We start from the raw sequence: 12199 nt of genomic DNA, 5'->3' as shown, positions 1-12199 counted from the left end.
GCGACCGTGATGAAGGGCGACCGTGATGGAGAGCGACCGTGATGGAGGGCGACCGTGATGAAGGGGGACCGTGATGAAGGGCGACCATGATGGAGGGCGACCGTGATGGAGGGGCCGTGAGGAGGCGACCGTGTGGAGGATCAGAAGAAAGGAGAGAGAGGACGGATCGACTCTACTGCTGCCATTGTCATCTCACACGTGACCCCCCTGTGGTTAAGTGGGAGGAGGATAGAGAAAGGAGAGTGGGGAACGCTGCCGTGAGGAAGGGAGGAGGCTGCCACACTAGGAAAAAAAGGCACGGGAAGGCACGATTAGAGTGGAGAGGCCGAACGCTGCTGTGAGGAAAGGGGAAGGATCAGACGATTCTGCCGCTGCCATCGCCATTCCGCCGCCTGCTGTGCCACGGTCCGTCTACGGCGTTGGGCTGCCATCCATACTCCCTGCCATCATCGCTATAATGATTAATTTCCCCCCTTTTTTGTCGTCGACCTCTACTCTAATCATTACCCCCTTTTTCCTCCCACGTCACGTCTGTGACATGCTGAAGAAGCTCCCTTAGAACCTTCTAAGGATAAGGCTACTTTAGGCCTTGTGCACACGGGTTGCACCCCGGGTGTTGAAAACCCACACTCGTAGCTCCATCTCCTACGCAAGGAGGAAAGGTATCGACCTACACGCAACCTTGCAGAGCATGAACAAAGGCTAGAAGGAATCCGTGGAGTCCATAATCACGTCTACGATGGCTCCCAAGAAGATGCAAGGCACACCCGCGGGACGTTCCTCCCCGAACTTACATGTGGACATCACTGCGGATCCACAAGCCCAGGTTCTATGAATTTAATTCCACGTATAAGAAATGCTTTAAACACGCTTAATTCCAGAGGGAAAATGCATTTTACGCTTATCGTTAATTCATGTGGTAGTGATAGAAGTACATTTGATAAATTATCTCTTTGAATGATTGATAAGGATTGGTGCATATCATGCAATTGGATCGTTTGTATCTCCAAAGTTATAAATGTAAATCACTTACTCGCCCTATGAACTTAGTCGCAAATTGCCTTGTCGTGCATTTTCAAAGTGGAAGTCTACAACACATATTGCCCAGGGTTAAAGAGGAAATTGTTAAGTGCATTGGCCGTGAAGGAAAAGAGTATCTTGCATTTAGTCAATAACTTCCTTCATTATGACTCGCATGAGGAAATTGTTAACTTCCGCTGCACGGCATTAAAATGGAACAATGGACATTGCATGTTGCTTGCAAAGATGTTTGTCAAACGGATTAAAGGTTGCATGTCACATGAACTTCATTAACAATGTTGTATTTAGAAAAGAGTCGCATGTTACATATTCGTCGTGCGTAAATTTCATTTCATTGAGTTGCATTTAGAAAATATCGCATATCATATCAAAGCATGAAATTCTAAAGCTTAGACAAAAAGAATTGTGAGCATGATTCGTGAATGCAAGTCCTAGTTGGATCAATGGAAGTTATGCTGAAATTTAACATACCTTTTGGCCTTAACAAGAAAAGTTAGGGATTGTGAATCTAGTCGTACGTAGAAGCAATGAATCGTGTGCTTACGTAAATTGTGACAAAAATGCAACTAGTTTTCCCCTTTTAGATCAAGTAAACATCTCTAGGAATGGTTCGTCCTTATCGCAAGACAAGTAAACTCGAATACCTAAATCACTTAAACCACAAAGTATTCGCATAGGATGGCTAAACCGATACATAACCCAAGTGCTAACTAGGGTTTAGCATGTTAAGGACTTGATCTAGTTCCAAGCACTTGTTACCAAGACGAACCCTTGAACCAAAGGTCCTACCCACATTCATGGAATGTAGGGACAATTGGATGCTCATGCATAAAACGATCTAAGGTTTCTACCCTAAGGATCACTCGTTCAAATGATGAAACTCGGATTGAGTTGGAATTCCTAGGACCGTGGTCGGCCTAGTGTAATTAGGAATGGGTTGGGTAAGAAGACACCCTAAACCCTGCTTCTCGTCTGGAGATAAGCCGTTCAATGGGTGAAATGATCCCGTGGAATAGATGCAACACATGTGCAAAAAGTTGCAACATCGCATAGACTTGTGATTTGTTCACAAGAGAGTTTTGCCATTTCTTGAAATGAGGTTGGCAAGTTATTGCGCAAATTTAACTTACAAGAGGATGATTAATCATCCTGTTATATCACATTTCTTGGGAAAAATTGCCAAGTAAAAGGGAAGTTAGGTATTTGCCTGGACGCAAATGACCAATCAATAAATTGAAGCGACATGGTCGCCAGGATTTACTATTAATAAAACCTAAGGTATTGGTTAAGTTGGGTTAACAGGGTATGGCTCTAACCCAAGGACAAAAGGGTGAACAAACAAACCCTTGGGGATCTTGCCAAGTCGCAATTGATCCCAGATCGAATGCTGGATGCATTCGGAGAGAAGGATTCACTTCTTAACAGTTGGCCAAATAAACGACCACTGGAAATTGATTGTGCTTGTAATAGTTTAGAAAGCACTGTTTGCATTGTTTGCTCAAGGAACTAAAGGTTGAAAAGATATCTAAATGCTTCAGGTTGAAGGCCTGAAGGGAGAGGCAGCTTCAGTTACCCCCGACTGCCTGCCTGACCCTAACCAAGGGGGTTGTTGACCGCGCTGGGAACGTGGACCGAACCCGCCGCGAGAGGTCTTTCCGTTGAGCTCTACTTGGAGCAGGAGGACGCTTGGGTGCCAGGGGGGGCTCTGGCCGTAAATCCCTCGCCTTTCGGGTCCTGCACAAGAGGCTAACGTGACTCGGGATTGGATCTCGAGGCCCGCATACTAGTCTACGGGCAGAAGCTTGGAATAGTGATCCCTGGCGGATTACTGGATAGCCTTCGGGCGGATTAGGGACAAGCCTACGGGCGGAACTCCTTGTATTTCAAAGATAAATGATGATATGATAATAAATAAGTTGTTTGATACTGTTTTTCTATGTCACGTGATAAGATTACGTGAAGGAACCAGTGCTTAACGGGATTAGTCAAGGAAGCTGTTTGTTATATGTCAAATTAATGTGTTAGGTAATTACATAACTAAAACAAACCGAGGAAAGTGTGGAGGATGGACCATGGGTCCGTCCTATGGATGGGTGGTCCCGGTTAGCCGGGAACTTTTCTCAAAAATCTTGAAAAACAACAGGATGATCATCATCATCAAAACAAATAACGGGAACGATGACCTAGAGATACATCTTGCCCAATTTACGCTGTTTTAGGGGAACGGAATGGGACTATGCCTTATGGCAGAGAGGTTGAGCCTTGCATCCCTCTCGTTTCCCATTCTCCTTGAACCAAGTGCAGCGTGAATCCGCTTCGGACCTGGCGTTTCTGCGTAAAGTAGTTCGCTCGGGTCTGACGCTAGTTGCTGCTAGTTAATGACCAAACAGGAAAACCCAAATTCAGGTCGATCCTAAGTGGGAACGGCCAGGATACTTCCGCTACGTGGCAGACGCGGGAAGACCTAGATCGCAAGTCCCGTAACATTCCATGGGAGTGCCGGGCGGAGCTTTCTAGACATCCTTTCCGATGGACTGCTAAGACATGTCCGGGATGATTCTAGTGGACACGTTACAGGTTCCTTCACGTAATCTTATCGCGTGACATAGAAAAACAATATCAAGCAAGTTCTTTTTTAGCATTTCGTCATTTTATCTTTGAAATGCAAGGAGTTCCGCCTATAGGCTTGTCCATAATCCACCCGAAGGCTATCCAGTAATCCCCGGGGATTACTGGATAGCCTTTGGGCGGATTATGGACAAGCCTACGGGCATATAACAATCAGCTTCTTTAATTAACCCGGTTAAGCACTGGTTCCTTCACGTAATCTTATCACCTGACATAGAAAAACAATATCAAGCAAGTTCTTTTTTAACATTTCATCATTTTATCTTTGAAATACAAGGAGTTCCGCCCGTAGGCTTGTCCATAATCCGCCCGAAGGCTATCCAGTAATCCCCGGAAGCCTACGAGCGGAATTCCTTGTATTTCAAAGATAAAATGATGAAATGTTAAAAAAGAACTTGCTTGATATTGTTTTTCTATGTCACGTGATAAGATTACATGAAGGAACCAGTGCTTAACCGGGTTAATTCAAGAAGCTGATTGTTATATGTCAAATTAATGTTTAGATAATTACATAACTAAAACAAACTGAGGAAAGTGCGGAGGATGGGCCATGGGTCCGTCCTACGGTTGGGTGCTCCTAGTTAGCTGGGAACTTTTCTCAAAAATCTCGAAGAACAACAGGACGATCATCATCATCAAAACGAATAACGAGAACGATGACATAGAGTTACGTCTTACCCGATTTACCTTGTTTTAGGGGAACGGAATGGGACTATGCCTTATGACAGAGAGGTTGAGCTTTGCATCCCTCTCGTTTCCCATTCTCCTTGAACCAAGTGCAGCGTGAATCCGCTTCGGACCTGGCGTTTCTGCTTAAAGTAGTTCGCTCGGGTCTGACGCTAGTTGCTGTTAGCTAATGACCAATCAGGAAAACCCTAATTCAGATCGATCCTAAGTGGGAACGGCCAGGATACTTCCGTTACGTGGCAGACGCAGGAAGACCTAGATCACAAATCCCGTAACATTCCATGGGAATGCCGGGCGGAGCTTTCTAGACATCCTTTTCGATGGATTGCTAAGACGTGTCCTGGATTATTCTAGTGGACACGTTATAGTTGGTATCAGAGCCGACCAACAATGGAATTGTTTTTATGAGATCTCAATAAAATGAAGTAAAGAAATTGTTACTGTCCCAAACATTTCCTTACTTTCAATGATGTCTTGCAGAATTATGAAGCATGGAACAGGTTCTTAGTGTTCCGAGTCATGTTTATGACCGCGATGCATTCCACGGATTATCGACAAAGGGTTGAGATGATGAACATCCTAGACCGCATCTACAATCCATCGCATGTGTACGTGGAACGGAGATGGATGGGTGTTTCAGGGATCTATTACATAACTGCCCATCGACCTGCGTACCTTCAAATTAACTTGAAGAGAATCAAGTGGATGAAGGATTTGAAGATCGTGAAGCTATTCGTCTTTGTTGAGGCTCACGCAAACGCGACCCTACAGATCGGGGGTCGAGGGGTTAACCAGAATAAGTATGTGTACGGGGAAGTGATTCAAAGAATCCCTGCCGACCGAATCAAGGTTTTGGGACGTCATGAGAAGAATGGATATCAAAGGAAAAGATACCCTAATCTTCCAATGAACTATCGATTCCTGAAAATCGATGACCCCAATCCGTACTACTACTCAGTTCCTGTAGCTGAATGCAACAACATCTTATTCTCCTCGAATTAATGTATCAACTTGTTCCATCACCCCAAGAAATAATTGTACCTCGAAAGGGCTATGCTGATATGAATGGAATAATTTTTTTAAAAAAATCAACAATTGACTTGACTGTGAATATTGATAAAGAAGTAAAGTGATTTGGTCACTTGGCTAAAGGAATACGCAGACGTAGTTCCTGAAGAGTTAACAGAACTCCCACTTCAAAGAGAAGTAGATCATGAGATCAAGCTAGTAATAGGAGCTGCGCCAATTGCGAAGAGACCCTATAGAATGTCTATACCGGAAGCAATTGAGCTGAAGGAACAACTCAAGCAAATGCTAGATCTGGGCTACATCCGTCCTAGCAGTTCACCATGGGAAGCACCAGTACTGTTCCAAAAAAAGAAAGATGGAACACTTCGACTATGTATTGATTACAATGGGTTGAATTAATCAACAATCAAGAACAAATATCATATTCCTACAATAGATGAGCTTTGTGATAGTCTTCAGGGTGCCAAGATCTTCTCCAAGATTATCTTAGGTCTGGTTACTATCAGATAGGAATCAAAGAAGAAGATATCCTAAAGACGACCTTCAACACTAGATATGGACACTTTGAGTTCTAGTTATGTCATTAGGGCTTACGAATGTGCCTGCCACCTTCAATAGGTTAATGCAGGATATCTTTAGACCATATCTTGATAACTTCGTACTCGTCTTCTTTGATGACACTCTAGTCTATTCCAAACGGGAAGGAGATCATGAACCCCAACTTCGGATTTTCCTTGAGACAAGGAGGTCACACAAGCTGTATGCTAAGATGACGAAAGGCGCATTCCTCAAACATTAGATTAGTTATTTGGGATTCATCATATCAGTAGAAGGAATCTCAGTGGAGCCGGCCTAAGTCAGAAATGTTCTAGGATGGCCAAATACCAACAACTGTCAAAGAAATACGCAGCTTTCTTGGATTGACAAGATGGTATAGGGACTTCATCAAAAACTATGCTTTGATTGCAGCACCTTTGACAGACTTACTGAAGAAGCAAACGTCCATTGAATGGTCAACTACTGAACAAACCAGCTTTGATAGGTTGAAGCAAAGTTTGGTATCAGCACCAATCCTAAAACTTCTAGACCATAGTAAGGAGTTTGAAGTAGTAACTGATACTAGCATGCTCGCCTTAGGATGTGTGCTCATGTAGGAAAGTCATCCTATAGCATAATCTTCAAGAAATTGAAGAGCCATGAGAAAAATTATGCTACCCATGATCTTGAACTTTTAGTTGTCAAGCTTTGGAGACACTACCTGCTGGGTAACAAGTTTACACTAGTGACTAATCATAAAAGTCTCAAGTGGAACTTTACCTAGAACAAGCTCAACATGAGGCAATGTCAGTGGATTGAAGTGCTGGAGGAGTATGACCTTGAGATCAAGTACCAACCTGGAAAGGAGAATGTAGCTGAGTCGCAAGGCATTCGTTAATTCACTAATCTTGCAAAATCCATCAATAGCTAGATCTCTAGCTACAAAGGTGTCCATGCCAAACAACCCAATACTTGAGCTAGCTAGAGAAGAAGCATGCCATGATCCAGCCTATCAAAAGATGCTAAGGAAAATCTCTATCAAGGACCAGGAATAAAAGCCACAGGCTGAGTATCATGAATTCTCTGTCAATAGTGGACTTGTCTACTATAGAATGAGAGCATGTATACCGGCAAGCCAATCACTTAAGCAGAAGATATTGTACGATGATCATGATTGCCCTTTCTCAGGACATCCTGGCTATGCCAAGACTCTCAATGCAGTTAGGAAGAGCTACTATTGGGAGAGTCTTAAAGGTGGCATTTTCAAATATGTCACTGAGTGTTTGTCTTGTTAACGTATTAAAATCGAACATGTCAAGATGCCAAGGAAGTTGCAACCACTCGACATTCCCCAAATGAAATGGGAATTCATCAGTATGGACTTTGTTGATTGGCCTACCCCAAGTTCAGGGAGGATACCACTCCATCATGGTTGTGGTTGACATGTTGACTAAGGTTGCATACCTTATTCTGGTAAAGACAAACTATAAAGCCTTAGACATTGCAAGGTTGTTATCAAGGAGATATTCAAGCTACATGGGATACCTAGAAGAATCATTAGTGATCGTGATTCTCTTTTCACATCACATTTCTGGAGAGCTATCTTTGAAGCCATTGGGACTCAACTCTATTTTAGCACAGCTTACCATCCCCAAATGGATGGACAAATAGAGCGAGTCAATCAAGTCATCGAGGATAAGCTTAGGGCACACTGCTATCGTGAGCCAAAAAGGCGGATTCAATACTTGCCTTTGGTTTTGAATTTGCCTACAATGCTTCTTATCAACAAACCATTCAGATGACCCCTTTTCAAGCATTGTATGGGCATGACTGTCGAAGTCCCCTAAACTTCTCAGATCCAACCTCGAGGGTTGAAGCTTCTAAGCAGATGTTGGAAGAGATGGATGACCAAGTGAAGTCAATAAGATAGGACATCCAAGCCACCAAGGATAGACAGAAGGCATACGTGAATCTGAAGCGTCAAGATAGAATCTTCGAGGTAGGAGACATGGTCTTCATTCGCGTATGCCCAAAGAAGAGTTCCCTATCCTTAGGAGATTGCAAGAAGCTAAGTCCAAGGTATTGTGGACCATACAAGATCCTCAAGTGCTTAAGACCTAATTGCATATAGACTGCAACTTCCTGAGAACCTAAGGGTTCATAATGCATTCCATATCAGTCTATTGAAGAAGTATATACCTAATCCTAACCATTTACTTGATGACCAACAAGTTGTAATGCTTAGTCAAGGAGTCCTCGAACTAAGGCCTGATAGGATCCTAGATGTTAGGGAGAGATAACTGAGATCCAGAACCTTGAGAGAATGCCTCGTCTAGTGGAAAGATTATCTCGAGGAGGATGCCACTTGGGTAGATGAGGGCACTCTCAACCACCAATATCCCAGTTTATCTCGAGATGAGGACATCTCGATTCCTCCAAGGGGAAGAGAATGTGACATTCCCGATTTCTAAGCACGCGTTCTTCACATGAACCACCTCTTAATAGGAGGTCATGAGAATAATAAATTGAAAATAAGGGAAATTTTTTTATTTTCCCCCTTTTTCCCCCCAGCGACTGTCGTGCTGGAGGGGAGGGGAATAGCAAGGATGACTGAGCATCCTTGTTGGATGCCTGAGGGGGGGGTGAACCCATGTAGGATGCCGCGTGGGGGAGGGAGGATCCCCTCCCCTCACCTATATAAATCATGTGGAGTGAGCGGAGGGAGGAGGCAGAGCGAGATCGGTGCCAACGTGCCGTGATGCATCGTGAGGAGAGAGGGAGTTGCGACAGACTGTGGAGGCTATAGTGGAGGAAGGAGTAATGAAGCATTGAGTGCCGTACTACGTCGTGTGGAGGAAGGAAGCAGAGAGACTGCGCTGTATTTGTGAAGGGAGAGGAGGACTGGAAGTTGATGCCGTGCGACCATGCTGCAGGACGGGAGGACGCCACGATGAAGTAATGGGAGGAAAGAGGGAAGGGAGAGGTCGTGCTGGTGAAGCCGCCACCGTAGAGCCAGACACTGACGGACAGAAGGAGAGGCCACGAACTGACCGCTGTCGTGCGAGCCATCCTGCCTTCCACTACGCCAATTGCTGGGCTGCTGCCGTTGATGCCGCATGCTATCATTGAGCTCACGTGTCGCCACCAAGACCTTCTGAATCGTCGTCATCCTCTTCCACGTCATTATTATCCTTCCTCTTTCCACGTCGGAGCTGCACACCTTAGCAGCTTCATAGAAGCTTCTTTAGGAAGCTTCTAAGAGGGATTTCTTAAGCCCCCTTCCCACCGATCACCCACAAGACCATCCCTAGCCTCGAGATTTTAAGAGAAGAAGAGGAAGAACTCTCAAAGTCTCCATTGCCCCAAGGCCATTCACAAGAGCCCTTTCCGCGAACACCCTCGTAAAGCCTCAATTTTTGAAACTCCATTCATAAAATCCCCATTTCCAAGAACTTTGTAGGAGCCCCATTTCCACAAACCAAGCTCTAACCCTGCAAGGCCTCCCATAAGGCCAAATTCCTCCTCTCCCACAAAAAGGTCCAAGCTCCAAACCCTCAGGCCCTCCGTAAGCCAAATCTTGCAAGCCGGTACTTCTTCAAGGATCTGTACTTCAAAGGGGATTTTCGCGAAAGAGGGAGACGGGCCAAGATCATAAGACTGCAAGCCAAGGCAAGAAGTTCAAAAATCCATGAAGGCTAACCGAAGATCGAATTCACGATGGGCCCTAAAAAAGTCACAAGGCGCAACCACAAAAGGTTCTTCTCCTAATATCCATGTCAATGTCTCCCCAAGCCCCCAAGTCCAGGTTTTTACTAATTTTGATTCCATGCAAAAGCATTGAATTAATCACGATAACTTCATGGATTAGGAAGCACCTATGCATGCTTAAAATCACCTAGTCAAGTTAGATGCAACTAGAAATAAATCGACTATTCGAACAATGATTAGAATTAGTTCATGACATGAAATTGGGTCATTGGTATTTTCCATATAAAGATATTGTCTATCCATTTAACGTCCTTAATAGTATGTTGCCTTGTCGTGCATGTCAAAGTGACAGCCTAGAACACCTATTGCCTATCATTAAGATTGAAATTATTAAAGTGCTCCTTTGACTAGGCATGGAAAGATTAATTGCACGTCGCATTTTTAGACAATTCTTCATTGAATGATTCATTAGGGAAAGTCCTTAACCCCGTAGGAAATAGAAGAGCGTGGAAAGGATTCTAGGAATTTGCGTGTGGCATGTGATTGTAAATTGGAATAGGTCAACTCTAGTTTTTTTTTTCATGAATTTCACTACGTTGTAGTCAGGAAAGGAGTGCATGTTGCACATTTGTCATATGAAAAAACTTCATTCATCAAGAGTTGTATTTAGGGAAAGGCTACATGGCTTATTGAAGCATGAAATCTTAAAAGCTTAGAAAAAGAATTGTGGGCATAATTCTTGAATGCAAGTCCTAGTAGGATCAATGGGAGTTATGCCACAATTTAACATGCGTTTTGATCTTAAAAAGAAAAGTTAGGGTTATTGCAAATTTAGGGGTACATAGAAGCAATGAATTGTGTGTTTACGTGAATTGTGAGATGTTACAACTAGCTTTCTCCTTTAAGATCAAGTTAACATCTCTAGGGATGGTTCGTCCTTGTCGCAAGACAAGTAGATTGAATTATCTAAATCGCCTAACCTGCAAGGGATTCGCATAGGATGGCTCAACCGATAAGATAAATAACCCAAGTGCTAACTAGGGTTTAGCACGTTAAGGACTTGACCTAGTTTCACGCATTTGTTACCAAGACGAACCCTTGAACCAAAGGTCCTACCCACATTCACGGAATGTAGGGACAATTGGACGCTCATGCATAAAACGATCTAAGGTTTCTACCCTAAGGATCACTCATTCAAATGATGAAACTCGGATTGAGTTGGAATCCCTAGGACCGAACGTTGTCGGCCTAGTGTAATTAGGAATGGGTTAGGTAAGAAGACACCCTAAACCCTGCTTCTCGTCTGGAGATAATTACGTGACCAGAAAATGCCGTTCAATGGGTGAAATGATCCCATGGAATAGATGCAACACTTGTGCAATAAGTTGCAACGTCGCATAGACTTGTGGTTTGTTCACAAGAGAGTTTTGCCATTTCTTGGAATGAGGTTGGAAAGTTCTTGCAAGAGGATGAGTAGACATCCTGTTATATCACCTTTCTTGGGAAAATTTGCCTAGTAAAGGGAAGTTAGGTATTTGCTTGGAAGCAAATGATCAATCAATAAATTGGAGCGACATGGTCGCCAGGATTTACTGTTAATTAAAACCTAAGGTATTGGTTAAGTTGGGTTAACAGGGTATGGCCCTAACCCAAGGACAAAAGGGTGAACAAACAAACCCTTGGGGATCTTGCCAAGTTGCAATTAATCCCGGATCGAATGCTGGATGCATTCGGAGAGAAGGATTCACTCCTTAACAGTTGGCCAAATAAACAACCACTGGAATTGATTGTGCTTGTAACAGTTTAGAAAGCACTGTTTGCATTGTTTGCTCAAAGAACTAAAGGATGAAATGATATCTAATGCTTCAGGTTGAAGGCCTGAAGGGAGAGGCAACTTTAGTTACCCCCGACTGCCTGCCTGACCCTAACCAAGGGGGTTGTTGACCGTGCCGGGAACGTGGACCGAACCCACCGCGAGAGGTCTTTCGGTTGAGCTCTACTTGGAGCAGGAGGACGCTTGGGTGCCAGGGGGGGCTCTGGCCGTCAATCCCTCGCCTTCCGGGTCCTGCACAAGAGGATAACGTGACTCGGGATTGGATCTCGAGGCCCGCATACTAGTTTACGGGCGGAAGCTTGGAATAGTAATCCCCGGGGATTACTGGATAGCCTTCGGGCAGATTATGGACAAGCCTACAGGCGGAACTCCTTGTATTTCAAAGATAAAATGATGAAATGTTAAAAAAGAACTTGCTTGATATTGTTTTTCTATGTCACGTGAGAAGAAACCAGTGCTTAACTAGGTTAATTAAAGAAGCCGATTGTTATATGTCAAATTAATGTGTTAGATAATTACATAACTAAAACAAACCAAGGAAAGTGCGGAGGATGGGCCATGGGTCCGTCCTACGGTTGGTGGTCCTGGTTAGCTGGGAACTTTTCTCAAAAATCTCGAAGAACATCAGGACGATCATCATCATCAAAACGAATAACGAGAACGATGACATAGAGTTACGTCTTACCCGATTTACGTTGTTTTAGGGGAACGAAATGGGACTATGCCTTATGGCAG

This window comes from Lygodium microphyllum, chromosome 27, assembly GCF_053477565.2.
Source record: "Lygodium microphyllum isolate KBCC chromosome 27, Lygodium_microphyllum_v1.1.10, whole genome shotgun sequence".
In the NCBI taxonomy this organism is placed as follows: Eukaryota; Viridiplantae; Streptophyta; class Polypodiopsida; order Schizaeales; family Lygodiaceae; genus Lygodium; species Lygodium microphyllum.
The sequence above is the reverse complement of the archived record's forward strand: the minus strand, read 5'-3'. Positions refer to the sequence as shown.